Source organism: Cervus canadensis, chromosome 4, assembly GCF_019320065.1.
Source record: "Cervus canadensis isolate Bull #8, Minnesota chromosome 4, ASM1932006v1, whole genome shotgun sequence".
Classification (NCBI taxonomy): Eukaryota; Metazoa; Chordata; class Mammalia; order Artiodactyla; family Cervidae; genus Cervus; species Cervus canadensis.
Genome location: NC_057389.1, coordinates 5,680,897 through 5,697,254, shown reverse-complemented (window position 1 = coordinate 5,697,254; position 16,358 = coordinate 5,680,897). Strand labels below are relative to the sequence as shown.

The 16,358-nt window shown below is 39.0% G+C and overlaps 1 long non-coding RNA gene across 1 annotated transcript; it reads left to right on the top strand.

Annotated features, from left to right (window-relative positions):
* Window positions 1-7,458: 7,458 nt before the first annotated feature.
* Window positions 7,459-15,957, top strand: LOC122441027. The gene is made up of 2 exons (XR_006269173.1): window positions 7,459-7,572; window positions 15,757-15,957. It is a non-coding gene; the product is annotated as an uncharacterized LOC122441027 (long non-coding RNA).
* Window positions 15,958-16,358: the final 401 nt, after the last annotated feature.

Genomic DNA, 16,358 nt, shown 5'->3' with positions numbered 1-16,358 from the left:
CTGGGCTTTCTATTCTGTTCCATTGATCTATATTTCTGTCTTTGTGCCAGTACCATACTGTCTTGATGACTGTGGCTTTGTAGTAGAGGCTGAAGTCAGGCAGGTTGATTCCTCCAGTTCCATTCTTCTTTCTCAAGATTACTTTGGCTATTCAAGGTTTTTTTGTATTTCCATACAAATTGTGAAATTATTTGTTCTAGTTCTGTGAAAAATACCGTTGGTAGCTTGATAGGGATTGCATTGAATCTATAGACTGCTTTGGGTAGAATAGCCATTTTGACAATATTGATTCTTCCAATCCATGAACACGGTATGTTTCTCCATCTGTTTGTGTCCGCTTTGATTTCTTTCATCAGTGTTTTATAGTTTTCTATGTATAGGTCTTTTGTTTCTTTAGGTAGATATACTCCTAAGTATTTTATTCTTTTTGTTGCAATGGTGAATGGTATTGGTTCCTTAATTTCTCTTTCTGTTTTTTCATTGTTAGTATATAGGAATGCAAGGGATTTCTGTGTGTTAATTTTATATCCTGCAACTTTACTATATTCATTGATTAGCTCTAGTAATTTTCTGGTAGAGTCTTTAGGGTTTTCTATGTAGAGGATCATGTCATCTGCAAACAGTGAGAGTTTCACTTCTTCTTTTTCTATCTGGATTCCTTTTACTTCTTTTTCTGCTCTGATTGCTGTGGCCAAAACTTCCAACACTATGTTGAATAGTAGTGGTTAGAGTGGGCACCCTTGTCTTGTTCCTGATTTCAGGGGAAATGCTTTCAATTTTTCACCATTGAGGGTGATGCTTGCTGTGGGTTTGTCATATATAGCTTTTATTATGTTGAGGTATGTTCCTTCTATTCCTGCTTTTTGGAGAGTTTTAATCATAAATGAGTGTTGAATTTTGTCAAAGGCTTTCTCTGCATCTATTGAGATAATCATATGGTTTTTATCTTTCAATTTGTTAATGTGGTGTATTACATTGATTGATTTGCGGATATTAAAGAATCCTTGCATTCCTGGGATAAAGCCCACTTGGTCATGGTGTATGGATTTTTTTAATATGTTGTTTTGGATTCTGTTTGCTAGAATTTTGTTAAGGATTTTTGCATCTATGTTCATCAGTGATATTGGCCTGTAGTTTTTCTTTTTTTTGTTGGCATTTTGGTCTGGTTTTGGAATTAGGGTGATGGTTGGCCTCATAGAATGAGTTTGGAAGTTTACCTTCCTCTGCAATTTTCTGGAAGAGTTTGAGTAAGATAGCTGTTAGCTCTTCTCTAAATTTTTGGTAGAATTCAGCTGTGAAGCCATCTGGTCCTGGGCTTTTGTTTGCTGGAAGATTTTTGATTACAGTTTCCATTTCCTTGCTTGTGATGGGTCTGTTAAGATCTTCTATTTCTTCCTGGTTCAGTTTTGGAAGGTTATACTTTTCTAAGAATTTGTCCATTTCATCCAAGTTGTCCATTTTTATTGGCATAGAGCTGCTGGTAGTAGTCTCTTATGATCCTTTGTATTTCAGTGTTGTCTGTTGTGATCTCTCCATTTTCATTTCTAATTTTGTCAATTTGGTTCTTCTCTCTTTGTTTCTTAATGAGTCTTGCTAATGGTTTGTCAATTTTGTTTATTTTTTCAAAAAAACAGCTTTTAGCTTTGTTGATTTTTGCTATGGTCTCTTTAGTTTCTTTTGCATTTATTTCTGCCCTGATTTTTAAGATTTCTTTTCTTCTGCTAACACCTGGGGTTCGCTTCTTTCTTCTTCTCTAATTTGGCTTTAGGTGTAGAGTTAGGTTATTTAATTTGGTTTTTTTTCTTGTTCTTTGGAGGTAAGCCTGTAATGCTATGAACCTTCCCCTTAGCACTGCTTTTACAGTGTCCCATAGGTTTTGGGTTGTTGTGTTTTCATTTTCATTCATTTCTATGCATATTTTGATTTCTTTTTTGATGTCTTCTATGATTTGTTGGTTATTCAGAAGCGTGTTATTTAGCCTCCATATGTTTGAAGTTTTAACAATTTTTTTCCTGTAATTGAGATCTAATCTTACTGCACTGTGGTCAGAAAAGATGACTGAAATGATTTCAATTTTTTTGAATTTTCCAAGACCAGATTTATGGCCCAGGATGTGATCTATTCTGGAGAAGGTTCCGTGTGCACTTGAGAAAAAGGTGAAGTTGATTGTTTTGGGGTGAAATGTCCTATAGATATCATTTAGGTCTAGCTGGTCCATTGTGTCATTTAGCGTTTGTGTTTCATTGTTAATTTCTGTTTTAGTTGATCTATCCATAGTTTTTGTGAAGTGGGGTATTAAAGTCTCCCACTTATTATTGTGTTTAACTATTAATTTCCTCTTTCATATCGTCTAGCGTTTGCCGTACATATTGCGGGCTCCTATGTTGGGTGGCATATATATTTATAATTGTTATATGTTCTTTTGGATGATCCTTTGATGCATTATGTAGTGTCCTTCTTTTGTCTCTTTTTTCACATCCTTTTTTTGAAAGTCTATTTTTATCTGATATACGTATTGCGACTCCTGCTTTCTTTTGGTCTCCGTTTGCAATGAAATATTTTTTTACAGCCTTCACTTTTAGTCTGTATGTGTTCTTGTTTTGAGGTGGTCTCTTGTAGACAGATATATAGGGGTCTTTGTTTTTTGTATCCTTCAGCCAATCTTTGTCTTTTGTTGGGGCATTCAACCCATTTACATTTAGGGTAATTATTGATAGGTGTGGTCCCGTTGCCATTCACTTTGTTGTTTTGGGTTCACGTTTATACAACCTTTCTGCATTTCCTGTCTAGAGAAGATCCTTTAGCATTTGTTGAAGAGCTGGTTTCGTGGTGCTGAATTCTCTCAGCTTTTGTTTATCTGTAAAGCTTTTGAATTCTCCTTCATATCTGAATGAGATCCTTGCTGGATACAGTAATCTAGGTTGTAGGTTATTCTCTTTCATTACTTTCAGTACTTCCTGCCATTCCCTTCTGGCCTGGAGGGTTTCTATTGATAGATCAGCTGTTATCCTTACGGGATCCCTTTGGTGTGTTATTTGTTTGTTTCTCCCTTGCTGCTTTTAACATTTTGTTCTTTTGTGTTTGTCTTTGTTAATTTGATTAATATGATGTCTTGGGGGTTTTCGCGCATTGGGTTTATCCTGTTGGGGATCTCTGGGTTTTCTTGGACTTGGGTGGCTATTTCCTTCCCCATTTTAGGGAGTTTTCAGCTATTATCTCCTCGAGTATTTTCTCATGGCCTTTCTTTTTGTCTTCTTCTTCTGGGACTCCTATGATTTGAATGTTGGGGTGTTTCACATTGTCCCCGAGGTCCCTGAGGTTGTCCTCATTTCTTTTGATCCTTTTTTCTTTTTTCCTCTCTGCTTCATTTATTTCCACCATTTTATCTTCTACCTCACTTATCCTATCTTCTGTCTCCGTTATTCTACTCTTGGTTCCCTCCAAAGTGTTTTTGATCTCATTCATTGCATTATTCATTTTTAATTGACTCTTTTTTTATTTCTTCTTGGTCTTTATTAAACATTTCTTGTATCTTTTCAATCTTTGTTTCCAGGCTATTTATCTGTAACTCCATTTTGCTTTCAAGATTTTGGATCATTTTTATTATCATTATTCTAAATTCTTTTTCAGGTAGATTCCCTATCTCCTCCTCTTTTGTTTGACTTGGTGGGCATTTTTCATGTTCCTTTACCTGTTGGGTATTTCTCTGCCTTTTCATCTTGTTTAGATTGCTGTGTCTGGAGTGGGCTTTCTGTATTCTGGAGGTCTGTGGTTCCTTTTTATTGTGGAGGTTTTACCCAGTGGGTGGGGTTGGACGATTGGCTTGTCAGGGTTTCCTGGTTAGGGAAGCTTGCATCGGTGTTCTAGTGCGTGGAACTTGATTTCTTCTCTCTGGAGTGCAATGGAGTGCCCAGTAATGAGTTTTGAGATGGGTCTATGTGTTAGGTGTGACCTTGGGCAGCCTGTATGTTGACATTCGGGGCTATGTTCCTGTGTTGCTGGAGAATTTGCATGGTATGTCTTGCTCTAAAACTTATTGGCTCTTGGGTGGTGGTTGGTTTCAGTGTAGGTATGGAGGCTTTTGGATGGTCACTTATTACTTAAAGTTCCATGTAGTCAGGAGTTTTCTGGTGTTCTCAGGTTATGGGCTTAAGTCTCCTGCCTCTGGATTTCAGTTTTATTCTTCCTGTAGTCTCAGGACTTCTCCAACTATACAGCACTGATAAGAAAACTTCTAGGTTAATTGGGAAAAGATTCTCCCCCGTTAGGGACACCCAGAGAGGTTCACAGAGTTACATGAAGAAGAGGAGAGGGAGGAGGGAGATAGAGATGAGCAGGAGGAGAAAAAGGGGGACTCAAGAGGAGAGAGACAGATCTACGCAGCTGTCTGTTCCCAGAGTGTTCTCCGTAGCCCAGTCACCTACAAAGATTCACAGAATTGGATTGGGAGGAGAAGGGGAAAGGAGGAAATAGAGGTGTTCTGAGGTAGAAAACAGAGAGTCAAGATTGGGAGAGAATAATCTTCGTTTTAAAAATAGGGCTTCTCTTCTTTTTTTTCTTTTTTTTTGTAAGGTTATAGTGTATTGAAAATGAAAATTAAGGAGTAGTAGAGGAGGAGTACTAGAGGACTTTAAAAGAAATAAGAGAAAAAGAAAAATAGAAAATAGAAAAGAAAAAGGAAAGAAAAAAAAAGAAGAAGAAAAAAGAAAAAAAAAAAAAGAAAGAAAAAAAAATTTTTTTTCTCCCTAATTAAAAAAATCGTAAAAATCTATGGAAATGAAAGTTAAGGAGTAATGGGGAAGTAATAGGGGATTTTAAAGGAAAATAAAAGAGAAAAAATAAAAAAGAAAAAAAAAGAGAGAAAAAAGTAAAATTATATCTAGGAGTTTCTCTGGAGCTGTCGCGGTCAGTGTGGGTTCGGCTCAGTTTCAGATAGCTCCTCGTTCCAGCTTACACTTCTCGATATCTACAGGCCCCTTCCGGTGTAGTCGGTGTTTTCTAGAGGGATTTTAATCTGTTGCACCAGTCCCTTCTGATGCGTTTCCCTTTGTTTATTCGGCTTCTGTTTGCCGGTCTCTTCAGAGCCTCATTTCCGCCCTGACACAGGCGGGCGGAGGTGGACTCTTACTCAGGTAGCTAGTTCCGTTGCGCTGCTGGGAGGGGCTGGCCCTGCGGGGAGGGGCTGACGCTGCGGGGAGGGGCTGGCCCTGCGGGGAGGGGCTGACGCCGCTTTCTCCGTCTGCGCTGCTCAGGCTCCCGGCTGTTCTATATGGAGCGCGCCCCGCGCTGTTAGGTTTCCGCACTCGGGTGTTCCACAAAAGCGCGGAAGGAAAAGCTGCACCTGCTCTCTGTGCCTTCCCCGTCAGAGCGGTCCAGGCAGCCAGGGGCTTGGTGGGCGCACTCTCCCCAGGTGTGGCGCGCCCACTCCCTTCCACGGACCCAGTCTCAGTTTCCGCTGGCGCCAGTCGGGTGCGCGCGCCTTCCGCCCTCCGCGTCCCCAGCCCCAGTCCCCGCCCGCGCCGGTCGGGTGCCTGCGCCCTGTGTCTCACCGCGACCTTCCCCTCCCCCCTGCATCCTGCCTCTGGCGGGGCTGGGCCGGTCCGCAGCCTGCGAGCTCTTCTCTGGATTTTCTCGGTCTCTTTGTTCTGCGAACAGCCGGCAGTGAGTTCGGGCCAGTTAATTTACTCTCTCTTTTGGTCTCCCACAGTTCAAGTTGGCAACTCACAGAAGCTCCCTCCGATTGTCCTCAGGGCACTCAGGCCCGGACCCTACCCCAAGCAATGCCGCCTAAGACTCCCTTCCCGGGACGGATGTCTGTCCTTAGCTCTTTTGTCTCACTTTTTGACTTTTATATTTTGTCCTACCTCCTTTCGAAGACAATGGGCTGCATTTCTGGGCGCCTGATGGCCTCAGCTAGCGATCAGAAGTTGTTTTGCAAAGTTTGCTCTGCATTCAGTTATTCTTTTGATGAATTTGTAGGAGAGAAAGTGGTCTCCCCGTCCTACTCCTCCGCCATCTTGGCTCCTCCCCTCCAGGAATAAGATAGATGGATTCTTAAGCGCATGTCTCTGTGCCCTGTCCAGAAAAAAAATTATAACACTGTGAACATCTAGTTCTAACCTATTTTTTGTTTCAAATAAATGATTTTACAAATAAGGACATTAAGGACATTCTTTGCAGTAAAAGATGGAGAAACTCTATACAGTCAGCAAAAACAAGACCAGGAACTGACTATGGCTCAGATCATGAACTTATTGCAAAAATTCAGGCTAAATTGAAGAAAGTAAGGAAGAACACTAAAGCATTCAGTTCAGTTCAGTTCAGTCACTCAAGTCATGTCCGACTCTGTGACCCCATGGACTGCAGCACACCAGGCTTCCCTGTCTATCACCAACTCCCAAAGCACTCAGGTAAGACCTAAATCAAATCCCTTATGAAAATACAGTGGAGGTGACAAATAGATTAAAGGGATTAGGTCTGATACAGAGCCTGACTAACTATGGAAGGAGGCCCATGACATTGTATGGGAGGTGGTGATTAAAACCCTCCCCAAGAAAAAGAAAGGCAAAATGATTGTCTAAGGAGGCATAACAAAATAGCTGAGAAAAAAAGAGAAGCGAAAGACAAAGGACAAAAGGAAGGATATACTCTTCTGGATGCAGAATTCCAAAGAATAGCAAGGAAAGATAAGAAAGCCTTCCTCAGTAATCAGTGCAAAGAAATAGAGGAAAACAATAGAATGGGAAAGACTATCGATGTCTTCAAGAAAATTAGAGATACCAAGGGAAAATTTCATGCTAAGATGGGCACAATAAAGGACAGAAATAGTATGGACCTGATACAAGCAGAAGATATTAAGAAGTGGTGGGAAGAATACACAGAACTATAAAAAAAAAAAAGAGAGAGAGATGTTAATGACCCAGATAACCACAACGGTGTGATCACTCATATAGAGACAGACATCTTGGAGTGTGAAGTCAAATGGGCCTTAGAAAGCATCACTACAAGCTAAGCTAGTGGAGGTGATGGAATTGCAGCTGAGCTATTTCAAATCCTAAAAGCGTTTAAGTGCTGCATTCTATATGCGAGCAAATTTGGAAAATTCAGCAGTGGCCACATGATGGGAAAAGATCAAGTGTTTTTTTGCTGTTGTTTCTTTTGTTTTTAAGATAAAGTTTCATTCCAATTCCAAAGAAGGGCAATTCCAAAGAATGTTCAAACTACCGCACAATTGCACTCATTTCACATGCAAAGCATTACTAGCAAAGTAAGGCTCAAAATTCTCCAAGATAGCTTCAACAGTACTTGAACCAAGAAATTCCAGGTGTTCAAGCTGGATTTAGAAAAGGCAGAGGAACCAGAGATCAAATTGCCAACATACATTGGATCATAGAAAAAGCAAGAGAGTTCCAGAAAAACATCTACTTCTGTTTCAGTGACTATGATAAAGCCTTTTACTGTGTGGATCACAAAAACTGGGGAAAATTCTTCAAGAGATGGGAATACCAGACCACCTTACCTGCCTCCTGAGAAAACTGTTTGCAGGTTGAGTAGCAACGGTTAGAACCGGACGTGAAACAACACACTGGTTCCAAATTGGGAAAGGAGTACCTGAAAGCTGTATATTATCAACCTGCTCATTTAACTTACATGCAGAGTACATCATACGGAATGACGGACTAGATGAAGTGCAAGCCGGATTCAAGATTGCCTGGAGAAATAATCAATAACCTCAGATATGCAGATGACACCACCCTTATGGCAGAAAGCAAAGAAGAACTAAAGAGCCTCTTGATGAAAGTGAAAGAGGAGAGTGAAAAAGTTGGCTTAAAACTAAACATTCAGAAAACTAAGATCATGGCATCAGGTCCCATCATTTCATAGCAAATAGATGGGGAAACAATGAAAAGAGTGACAGATTTTATTTTCTTGTGCTCTAAAATCACTGCAGATGGTGACTCCAGCCACAACATTAAAAGATGCTTGCTCCTTGGATGAAAAGCCATGACAAACCTAGACAGTATATTAAAAAGCAGCGACATTACTTTGCCAACAAAGGTCCATCTAGCTATTGTTTTCCCAGTAGTCATGTATGGATGTGAGAGTTGGACCGTAAAGAAGGCTGAACAATGAAGAATTGATGCTTTTGAACTGTGGTCTTGGAGAAGACTCTTGAGAGTCCCTTGGACTGTGAGGAGATCCAACCAGTCCATCCTAAAAGAACTCAGTCCTGAATATTCATTAGGACTGATGCTGAAGCTAAAGCTCCAATATTTTGGCCACCTGATGCAAAGAGCCGACTTATTAGAAAAGACCCTGATGCTGGGAAAGATTGAAGGCAGGAGCAGAAGGGAATGCCAGAGTGGACGTGAGTTTCAGCAAGCTCCCAGAGATGGCAAAGGACAGGAAAGCCTGGCGTGCTGTGGTCCACAGGGTCACAAAAAATCGGAGATGACTTAGCAACTGACCAACAACAACAAGGCCCAGAAAGTTAAAATTTCTCATCAACAGTTAGACACAGATCTCTTACTTCTGGGTACTTGGCTGTGTGTTTGTTGTGCTAAATATGTAAAGAATCTCACTTAATATATGCATATGCCAAACTTGATTCATAATGAATATGGAGTGAAACCAATGAGATGAACTACTAGTAACATGATCCTTATTTATTTAGATGGATAGACTAGGTGTCACAAATGATAAATATGATTTGATATTTAAATATTGTACAGTATTATATACAATATGATAAATATAGTAGTAAATGTTCTTTTCAGTACAAATCATAATTTGATCTGCTTTATAATCTAGGAGAAAAATAGATTCAAAGAAATAGAAGTTACCTTTCATTTGCTATTTTAACTTTGGGCCAGATGCATAGCCCAAGCGTTTACCTTCAAGTATTAATGCTTGCAAATTAATACAGCAAGGGCGGCACTGCGTCCTTTATAGATCTTTTAAATGAGAAAATAATGATCTTGCTATTGATGATTTAGCCTTCATTTATTCAGCAAGATTCTTCTACTTTATAGATAACTTTGGGAGTGTACAAAGTTTAATAAAGCAGAGATTTTGCTTTTTTTGGTTTTCATTTGCTTTTGTTTTTGATTCCCTGCAATTGTCATTTAAAAAATAGTTTAAGCAAAAAATTAAATATCTTGAAGACAGAATTAGAAGTATATAAACCTTCTTGGCTTGGAGTCCTCTAACTCAACTTTGAACTGTATAGGTCCTGAAACTAGGATGGCCTGATAATTCTTGATAATTTGATGATTTCCTTTTTTTTTTTTTTTTAATGGTGTCTTTGTCTTTCAAGCTTGTTCAGGCTAAGATTCCTGTCAGTTTACTGCAAGATCTTTTTTGGCTATTTCCATTAAGTATTGTGCATAATCCAGATTGTGTTTGCTGAATCCTCATGCATGGAAGGACAGAGCAGTGTGTCTGTGGACCTGTGCTCTTGTTCCCATATTTGAGATACCTTGTCAATGATGTGATGATCAGAGAGAGTATGAACTTCCCAGAAAGCTCAATAGCAGGACCATGCATACCTTTTACTCTATTGAAGTAGTTATAGAGTCTACTGAGTCAAACTCTTTGTCTCCTCAGGCAATAATATTTAATCCTGTAGGGATCCAAAGTATGGATCTCATTTCTTGGACTCCAATGATACCAGTATTTGAGGCTTTATTCCTCTGCTAAGAAAGAAAGGAAAGAAAAAGAGAAGAAAGGGAGGGGTGAAGGAATGAAAGAAGGAAGGAGGAAGGAGAGAGATACAGTTTTGTATCAATTTTCCTCTGAGGAAAAACATTGAATCTTATTTCTTTCTTTAAGTAAACACTTCATCTTAAATCTCTCCCAGGTGTAAAGAATTATAGCTCTTTTATTTGTCATAAGTCTACATTCTAATACTGGCATTGGAGACATTCTGAAAATTTTTAGACCAGGAATTCCTGAGCCATTTCAATGAAAATTTCATCCTTTAGTGTTGTAGTTTTTTCTTCTTTTAATGTAGAAGTTCTTTAAATAAACAGCCTAGATGCAAAATAATGATATGTAACTCTGAACAGAATCATGTATGTGCTCAGTCTGTCAGTTGTGTCTGACTCTTTGAGACCCCATGGGCTGTAGCCCACCAGACTCCTGTCCATGGAATTTATCAGGGAAAAATGCTGCAGCAGATTGCCATTTTCTACTCCAGGGATACAATGACATATAAAGTAGCAATTATTTGCTGTTCATGTAAATAGGAAATGTAACTACATAAAAATATTTCCATTTACGTAAAGTTTAATAGGGCAAGAAAAGTAAAGAAAATGGATTGTCACTCAAAATAGCATTTAATACAAAATGCTGATTATTTTTCTCTTAAATTTTTCTAATTTTATTGCAATAAAATTGGCATATAGCACTATACAAGTTGGGAAAGAGGCCATCTGCAATGCAGGAGACAAGAGTTTGATGCCTGAGTTGAGAAGATACCCTGGAGAAGGAAATGACAACCCACTCCAGTGTCCTTGCCTGGGAAATCCTCAAAGACAGAGAAACATGGTGGGTTACAATGCAGGGGTCGCAAAAGAGTTGGGCACGACTAGCAACTAAACAACTATGTAAGTTTAAAGTACACAGCTTACTGATTTTACTTTAAGTGTATTGTAAAATGATTACAAGTGCCTAACCTCCATAATCTCATATAGATACAAACTTCTTTATTCATGTATCTTTATTTGGACACATACTGTTTCTACGCCTGGCTGTTGTAAGTAATGCTGCAGTGAACATAGGGGTGCAGATACCTCTCTACATAGGGTTTCTGTTTCACTTGGATACATCTTCAGGATTGAAGTTGGTGACTTGTAGAGCAGTTCTGTTTTAACTGCTTGAGGGGCCTCCACACTGTTTTCCACAGTGGCTGTACCAATTTGCAGTCCCAGTAACAGTGCACTTGTTATCCCTTTCTTTTCTGACGGTCGCCACTTTAGCTGGCGTGAGATAGTAACGTGTGCTTTTCATTCTGTCTCCCTGATGCTTAGTGATATCTAACATCTTCTCATGCACCTATGGCCTTTCACGTATCTTCTTTGGAAAAACGTCTAGTCAGATCCTCTGCTCAGTCTTTAATTGGATTATTTGGAAATGTTTTGCTATTGAGTTCTATGAGTTCTTTATATATTTTGTGTATTAGCCCGTGGTCAGATACATAGTTTGCAAATAACACTTCCCATTCCACACGCTGTCTATTCATCTTGTTAATTGTTTCTTTGCTGTGCAGAAGCTGTTTAGTTATGGTCCTACAGGTTTATTTTAGCTCTTGTTACTTGCGCTTTACATGTCACATCCAAATCATCATTGCCAAGAGCCCTGCCTAGCAACTTTCTCTTACTGTTTTCTTCTAGGAGCTTTATAGTGTCTACTCTTATATTTAAGTCTTTAATCTATTTTGATTTAATTCTGAGTAGTGTAAAATAGGTGTCTCATTTTTTTATGTATGAGTATCTAATTTTCTGAAAAATGCCAATGTAATTGCCAATTAACTTTTACAAAATGAACATTTTTAAACTAGAAGTTTGTACACAAAGGGGCATTACCTCAACATGCTCACAAATGGTTTGACATGGTTTGTTTATAACTTACATGTTTATGGTATAAGCAAAAACTTTCATATTTTGTAAGATTTTGAAAAAAAGAAGGGAACAAATTCAATAAATTCCCCAGTCTAAAAGCTCAGAAAGAGCAGAGCCTCTTTTATATGAATCTGTTCTGCATCCGGAGAATTCACCACTGTGTGTGTACGGCTATTTAACAAACCAGGTGGCACATCTGTGACCTAGTGGGAAGGGGAAGGAGAAGAGCAATAAGAGGAATCAAATCGGTGTCATTGTCAAAGAATCTGACTCCTCCATTTAAATAAACACTTGACTTGTCCCACTGACAGTGCAACATACATCTCTTGGTTTGCTTTGAGAGATTTTCGAGGCTGCTGTGTAAAATACAGCTCTCTCAGTGAAACAGAGAATGTAATTAATATAATCTTGCTTTGCTATACGGTGGCTATTGAATTCAGAAATTCTCCCTTTTTTGGCTCACTAATTAATTCATTAATTTATTCATTATCTATTGAGCAGCTGAGCATCAGAAGTTGATAAGAAATAAACAAACTGTACCCTGGGGATTCACATAATACACACTGTTTTGTCACTGCAGATTTTCTGTCTATGATGAAAATTGGGATATTATCATCAAAGAAAATTGAAGACAGATGAGAAATAATAAAGCAATCATTATAATCATAATAGTTAATGTATTATACTGACTATATTGATAAGCGAATATAAGATAGAAATAGTACATGTATTACCACATTTGGTGAGATATATTTCCTTTATTTAATAAATAATGAATGTGAAATCCTTAGCAAAGAATCTGATCCAGTGCAAGTATTCAAGGTATGGTTGCAATTGTAATTCTTAATATCAAGGACTATTAATATTATTGTTCCTATGTTACAGCAAAAAATGTTCCTATAGTGAAAATTTTAGATCCTGAGTAGCTCAAATGGTAAAGAATCTGCCTGAATGTGGGAGACCTGGGTTTGAAACCTGGGTCAAGAAAATCTGCTGGAGAAGGGCAATGGTAACCCACTCTAATATTCTAGGGTTTCCCAGGTGGTGCTAGTGGTAAAGAACCCACCTGACAATGCAGGAGACATAAGAGATGCAGATTCGATCCCTGGGATGGGAAGATTCCCTAGAGTAGGAAATGGCAACCCATTCTAGTATCCTTGCCTGGAGAATCCCATGGACAGAGGAGCCTGGAGGGCCACAGTCCATAGGGTCAAAAACATTTGGACATGACTGAAGTGACTTAGTGTACATGTAAACAGATGATAGAGGCAGAATTAGAATATAGCTCTATCTGAACAAATATAACCTTGCTTTTGGCTTTTACTAGGAACATACTAATTTCCTATGGACATGATATATGGATTGTATGACTCCCAACTTCTCTTGAGTTTGGAACTCTTGTTTGTTTCCTATATCTGCCTAGTTTATATTAAGAGCATCTTAAGGGCTTGGCCAACAAATAGATATTTAAGAGTTTGAAGAGGAAAGAATGTACAAGCCTGATGTCTAGGTGTGGGATGCAAGGAGATTAAGAATGAAATTTCATATGTTCTTCTTATGAACTGGGTCATAGAGACTTGTGTCAGTTTTGTCCAGATCAGATAAACTTTAAAAGAAAAGGTGATATTTGGCTTCCTAAGGATCAGACTTGGTCATCTCATTAATATGTTGCTCAGTGTGTAAAGATTGAGGGGTATCCTTAGTAAAGAACCTAATTGCTTGATGTAGGCCTGTGACTACATGAAGGAGGAATAATCGGAGCTGTGCTCTCCAATATGGCAGCCATTATGCACATGTGTCCCTTCACAGATCACAGCCTTGACAGGGCAAAGGAGCTTGCATAATTCAGTGAAGCTACAAGTCATGCCTTGCAGGGTCTTCCAAAATGGAAGAGTCATAGTGAAGAGTTCTGACAAAATGTGGTCTCCTGGAAAAGGAAATGGCAACCCACTCCAATATTAAAAGGCAAATAGATATGACACTGGATGAGCCCCCCAGGTCAAGAGGTATCCAATATGCTGCTGGGGAAGAACAGAGGGCAATTACTAATAACTCCAGAAAGAACAAAGTGACTGGGACAAAGCAGAAATGATGCTCAGTTGTAGATATGTGTGGTGATGAAAGTAAAGTCTGAAGCTATAAGGAAGAATATCACATTAGAACCTGGACTGTTAGGTCCACGAATCAAGGTAAATTGGAAGTGATCAAACAGGAGATGGCAAGATTAAACATCAACATCTTAGGAATCAGTGAACTAAAATGGATGGCAATGGGCAAAATTAATTCAGATGACTGTGATATTTACTACTGTGGGCAAGAATCCCTTAGAAGAAATGGAGTAGCCCTCATAGTTAACAAAACAGTCCAAAATTCAGTACTTAGGTGGAATCTCAAAAAAGACAGGATGATTTCAGTTCATTTCCAAGGCAAACCATTCAACATCCCAGTAATCCACATCTGTGCCCCAGCCACCGGTGACAAAGAGCTAAAGGTGGCTGATTTTAGAACCACAACACCTTCTGGAAGCAACACCAAAAAAAGAAGATGGCCTTCGTGTCATGGGGATTGGAATGCAAAAGGAGAAAGTCAAGACATACCCAGAATAACAGACAAGTTTGGCCTTGAAGTACAAAATGAAGCAGGACAAAGGGTAACAGTTTTGTTAAGAGAACATGCTGGTCACAACAAACATCCATGTGATTCTACACATGGCATCACCAGATGGTCAATACCTGGATCAGGTTGATTATGTTCTTTTTTGCAGCCAAAGATGGAGAAGCTTCATACAATCAGCGAAAACAAGACCTAGAGTTGACTGTGGCTCAGATCATTGAGCTCGTTATTGCAAAATTCAGGCTTAAATTGAAAAAGAAAAAAGTAGGGAAAACCACTAGGCCATTTGGTATGACCTAACTCAAATCCCTTATGATTATACAGTGGAGGTGACAAATAGATTCAAGAGATTAGATCTGGAAGAAAGAGTGCCTGAGGAACTACCTGTAGAGGTCCATAACACTGTACAGGAGACAGTGACCAAAACCATCCCCAAGAAAAAGAAATGCAAGAAGACAAAGTAGATGTCTGAGGAAACTTTCCAAATAGCTGAGGAAAGAAGAGAAGCAAAAGGCAAGGGAGAAAGGGTAAAGTATATACAACTGAATGCAGAGTTCCAGAGAAAAGCAAGGAGAGAAAACACCTTCTTAAATGAACAACGCAAAGAAATAGAGGAAAACAGTAGAATGGGAAAGACTAGAGATCTTTTCAAGAAAATTGGAGATACCAAGGGAACGTTTCATGCAAGGATGGGCATGATAAAGGAGAGAAACAGTAAGGACCCAGCAGAAGCAGAAGAGATTAAGAATAGGTAGCAAGAATGCACAGAAGAACTATTCAAAAAAGGTCCAAATGACCTTGATAGTCATGATGGTGTACTCACTCACCTCAAGCCAGACACACTGGAATGTAAAGTCAAGTGAGCCTTAGAAAACGTCAGCTAGTGGAGGTGAGTGAATTGCAGCTGAGGTATTTAAAAATCCTAAAAGATGATGTTATTAAATTGTTATACGCAATATGTTAGCATTTTGGAAAACTCAGCAGTGGTCACAAGATTGGAAAAGTTCATTTTTCATTCCAATCCCAAAGAAGGAAATGCCCCAAAATGGTCAAATTAACATACAATTGCATTCATTTCACATTGCAAGCAAGGTTATGCTCAAAATCCTTCAAGCTAGACTTTAGCAGTACGTGAACCAAGAACTTTCAGATGAACAAACTGGGTTTCTAAGTATCAGAGGAACCAGAGGTCAAATTGCCAACATTCATTGGATCATGGAGAAATCAGTGTAGTTCCAGAAAAACATCTACTTCTGCTTCATTGACTATGCTAAAGCCTTTGACGGTATGGATTACGGCGAACTGTGGAAAATTCTTCAAGAGATGGGAATACCAGACCACCTTACCTATCTCCTGGGAAACCTGTATTTGGGTAAGGAAGCAACAGTTAGAACTGGGCATGGAACAACAGACTGGTTCAAAATTGGGAAATGAGTAGGTCGAGGCTATATATTTTCACCTTGCGTATTTAACTTCTACACAGAATACATCATGCAAAATGCTGGGCTGGATGAATCACAAGCTGGAATCAAGATTTCCAGGAGAAATATTAACAACCTCAGATATACAGATGATACCACTCTAAAAACAGAAAGTAAAAAGAAGCTTAAGAGCCTTTTCATGAGGGTGAGATAGGAGAGTGAAAAGGCTGGCCTGAAACTCAACATTCAAAAAAACTAAGATCATAGAATCTGGTCCCATCACTTCATGGCAAATAGAAGGGGGGAAATGGATTTTTTCCCCTAAAAAAAGTGATAGATTTTATTTTCTTGGGCTCCTAAATTACTGCAGATGGTGACTGCAGTGACAAAATGAAAAGACATGTTCACCTTGGAAGGAAAGCTATGAGAACTCTAGAGAGCATATCAAAAAGCAGCGACATCTCTTTACTAACCAGGGTTCATGTAGTCAAAGTTGTGGTTTTTTCCAGTAGTCATGTATGAATGTGAGAGTTGAACCATAAAGAAGGCTGACTGCCAAAGAAGTCATGCTTTTGAATTGTAGGGCTGGAGAAGACTCTTGAGAATCCCTTGGGATGCAAGGAGATCCAACCAGTCCATCCTAAAGGAAATCAACCATAAATATTCATTGGAAGGACTGATGCTGAAACTGAAGCTCCAACGC